The 4095-nt window shown below is 36.8% G+C and overlaps 1 long non-coding RNA gene across 3 annotated transcripts; it reads left to right on the top strand.

Moving 5' to 3' along the window:
* Nucleotides 1–352: 352 nt before the first annotated feature.
* Nucleotides 353–3303, top strand: LOC148153664 (uncharacterized). 3 transcript variants are annotated; one of them, XR_015761477.1, is made up of 6 exons: nucleotides 353–1143; nucleotides 2169–2251; nucleotides 2341–2458; nucleotides 2640–2707; nucleotides 2779–2898; nucleotides 2997–3303. It is a non-coding gene; the product is annotated as an uncharacterized LOC148153664 (long non-coding RNA). The 3 variants fall into 3 exon arrangements; XR_015761476.1 differs by lacking the exon at nucleotides 353–1143 and having other exon boundaries at nucleotides 1807–2251; nucleotides 2783–2898; XR_015761475.1 differs by lacking the exon at nucleotides 353–1143 and having other exon boundaries at nucleotides 1807–2251.
* Nucleotides 3304–4095: the final 792 nt, after the last annotated feature.

Genomic DNA, 4095 nt, shown 5'->3' with positions numbered 1-4095 from the left:
GGTGTAAAAACATACTCTTTTTACTGTGCCGATTAACGTTTTGTTTGCATCTCCTTTTTTTTAGAGATGCTCTGAAGCGAACGTGCATGTGATTTTATTGTGAGCAGGACTGAATTGTCCAAGGACACGGCGCACATCAGCAGCGTATGCTACGTCGAGTCTCTTTGTCGCTTTTATTTTTATAGAAACGAGACAGGAAAAGCTTCTTTCATTATGGATGATTCACAGTCAGAAACAAGCTCTCGCAGTGTTCACTTGTGGAGACAATTAGAGCGTGTTCAGCGGGGCTGAACTGTGCCAGCTGACCTTGACGAAAGCTGTTTCGGAGTTACTCCGGTCTGAAGAGAGCGTGTTCATGTGCGCTCGGAAAGGGGAGGTTACTGACGCAATCAGACCGTTGGCACCTTTGACTGAACAGAGGAAGTGTTTTTCGTTGCCGAATTAATTAAAAAGAAGAAACTGAAGAGATGCGGTTACTATTCCAGTGACATGGCTCCTCAAACTGAATTATGCTGGTGTGAAGTTTCCTATCTTTTCATTCAGATCTTATTTTGCGATCAAATAAGTACACATGTATGCAGTGGCAAAAGTAAATGCGAGTACAGTTGTAAGTCTTGGGATGTATGTTTCGAACAGCTTTGCACTTCCAGAGAGTCAGTTTCCTATTCTTCTTGGATTGGATATTTTCAGGTCTTGCCTCAGATTCTTAGTTGGTTCTTGGAACAGACTTTGACTGGACCATTTTAACACATGAATGTGCCTTGATCTGATGCGCATTGCCTCAGTCTCTCATCTTTTGAAGCCTCTACTCGAATACTTTCCTAATACTTTCCTACACAGTAAAAAATGCTGGGTTATTTTCATAACCCAATTTCTGGGTTAAAGCTGTTGGGTCATAGGTTGGGTTAGTTTGACCAAATATTGGGTCAAAATTCATAACTCATGAGTTGGGTCAGAAATTTATCGGAAGTCTACATCTTGCACACTTCTGTTGGGCCAGGAGTTGGGTGGGTAGATTTACCCAAACGGTTGGGTTAAAGATGAAACTTGGAAGAAGCCACGCCCCTCTTCACAAGCCTCCATTTTCAACATGACTGTGAACGTTGCATATCGGACTTCTTCTCTACGTTGAAATAAGACATGGTAAGTAAAAAGAAGATAAAGTTTCAACGTTAATAGAATTTTATACATAAATTGAATTTATTTCAAACATGTTTGATATTTATTTTTATGGTTATTTGAAATGTTTATTATGGCAGGTTGCTCTGACAAAGAGCTTCAGTGTTGCTACAACACGGATGTTGGGGAAAAATAGATGAAGGGGAAGGGCACAATTTGTCAAGTAAATTAAATTCAGTTTTTAATATAACCTCAATCATATTTGTTCATAACTTAACATAGTCAAATTTTTAAAAATCGATTTAGTTTTAAAAGAAAAGGTAGTTGACGGTTTGTCCCCTGATTTTTGCAATATGCGCGCGCATCGTCAGCGGGCTGAGGCTACGTGTTCGAACACCAGCAGTAATGGCGGAGGAGAGCGAGCAGAGCTTTAATAATGTGGGTATATTATGCTTGTTGAAAATAAAATAACTTTTGCAAAGTTATTAGGCGATAAATTAGTTGTGTAAACCTGAATTATGCGCTCGGTTTATTAACATATAGCTTAATTACAAACATGCTCGGACGTGTTCGGACTTATCGCTTCCCTCCAGCCGCCTGCTCGTCTCTCCCGCTCAGTCAGTTGACCGGGCGGAGCGGCTCGTTAAGCCGAGAGAGAACGACCGTCTCCCGGCACATTGCTTTCAAACTCCCGCTGGTTTTCGGCAACGAATTAAAAGCAAAACTAAGACAATATCTAATGTTAATGTTTGCTCATTTTATTATTATTGTTACTATTAATTACAAATACATTTATTTAAAGTTGGTGCTGAAAGTTATTCAGCACTAAGTTTGTGTTAAGTTTTACTTCTAAATTAAATTATATGTGTCATTTTATTTTATTAAGAGCTATATTTATTTTTAGGAACATAAAATTACTCTGAACATTTGAAATTGCTGGCTAATTACAAGTTATTTGCAGTGGAGACAGCTATAAGATTTAATTCAGTCATTCTTAAAGTTTGATTTGTGATTTTCTTTTCTGATAGATTTTGTAATTTTACATCCAGGATCTTCAGGAGAATTAAGCGAAACTCCTCGTTCTCAAGGAAGACATTCTGCATGACCAAGAACATGAGTCTGCTCCCTCAAGGTATTGAAGCTCAGAAGAAATGTTCTCTAAAATGTTTTCATGCTTTCTAGTTACTGCAACATTTTAACACTAACTTATGTTTGATACAGAAGATGATGTAGTCCTGCAGCTGCTGCCAGTACCCCTTCCTGCTCCACCTTACTAATTTGGGAGAAGTTTCAGATCCATCAACCTGGAAATTCAGATGTTTTCATTGATATCCAGCCTGTAAGTCAACCTTCATCTCTGAATCATGCTCAGATCGTTTAAATAATTGCATTACATTCAATAGTGAGGTTTTGTGTTAAACTAGAATCAGTCAGAAATTAGTTTTTGAGAATGTAGCCCTTTACCTTTAAATTCACTAATGGCCTGTTTTTGTGTCTTCTCTCTCTTGTTCTCAACAAAGATCTTTTGTATGGCCAAGAAGAGAAAGGAGCGGCCGTCTTCTCAACAACATGAATTTTCTCCCTTAAGGTATTGAAAGCTGAAGAGATGTTTATAAACTGTTAACATTTAACATTTTAACACAAGCTTATGTTTGCCAGACAGACAAGATGATGTAGCCCTGACGCTGCTGCCAGTACTCCTCCCTACTTACACATTTGGGAGTAGAGTTTCAGACCCATCAACCTGGAAGTTCAGAAGGTTTCATTGATATCCAGCCTGTAAGTCAACATTCATCTCTGAATTATGCTCAAATTGTTTGCTGTTTATATAAGTTCATCACTAATGGCCTGTTTTTTCTGTCTTCTCTCTCCATCAGGTTGGGACAAACCTGGTGGTGCATCTACAAAATGTGACAACCTGTATGTCCTCATGCAGGGAGACTGGCAAAATGCTAAAGTGTCGTTAAAAATGCTCCTTGTTTAATGGCTGAAAGGTTTACTTGTAGTTTGCTTTAAAACAGACTTTTTTTCATTAAATGTTTTCTAATATGGAGTAACAGATACTTCTGGAGTTGTAGCCAAATGAATTGAAGTGATTTAACTACTTATGTTTTATAACTTTTGTAAATGAAATTGCTGGCTCTATATATGTATCATGTGAAAATAAAAGAAGCTTTAAATTCATATGCCTTTTAATCCTTTTTTTATATAGTGAAATTTAAAATAATTTTTTTTAAATCCAACTATAGTGGTATAATAACCCTTGTGTTGGGTTATGAATTTCAACCCAATTTTGGGTCAGTTTAACCAATTTAAACAAGTCAATTTAACCCAACGTTTGGTTAGTTGCCATGACCCAATGTGCTGGGTCAAACCCTCAACCCAACCCAGTTGGGTTAAAACAACCCAGCGTTGGGTCGGTCCATATTTGACCCAGCGCTGGGTTACGTATTGGGTTATTTTTAACCCAGCAGTTTTTACTGTGTATTAATCAGCTGATAGTCACCTTACCGCTCAGATATTTATGCCTCAGAGGCAATGGAAAAATAAAACATACACATCTTGTTTCTTGGCAGCCACTTTATCAATCAATGTGGAAAAAAAAAAAAAAAAAAAAACTAATAAAAAAATCTTCACGCAAGAGAAGTTACTAAACGTTGACAGCTTAAAATGAAACCGGAAAATAATATTGGCATTGAAAAATATAATTGCAGCTGAAAATATTAACAATTACTCTGAAATAAATGTACTGAAAACTACACTGATAGTAAAACAATAATTGATTAAAAAAAATACTTAGAACTCTAAATATATACTGTTGATTAAAATAACTAGCTTTCACACTGGCAGTTTTCTTTTCACTGACATTATTTTTTTTTAGCGGTGCTATTTTTCAATTTAAATCCTCTCTGACTGTTTTGGTATCGGACTTGAGGGGCGGGACTTTAGTTATGAATATGATTTGCATATATTATA

Source organism: Poecilia mexicana, unplaced genomic scaffold (genome assembly GCF_051168715.1).
Source record: "Poecilia mexicana isolate PSO_F unplaced genomic scaffold, ASM5116871v1 scaffold_19, whole genome shotgun sequence".
NCBI lineage: Eukaryota > Metazoa > Chordata > Actinopteri > Cyprinodontiformes > Poeciliidae > Poecilia > Poecilia mexicana.
This window is presented reverse-complemented; position numbering and strand designations above follow the sequence as displayed.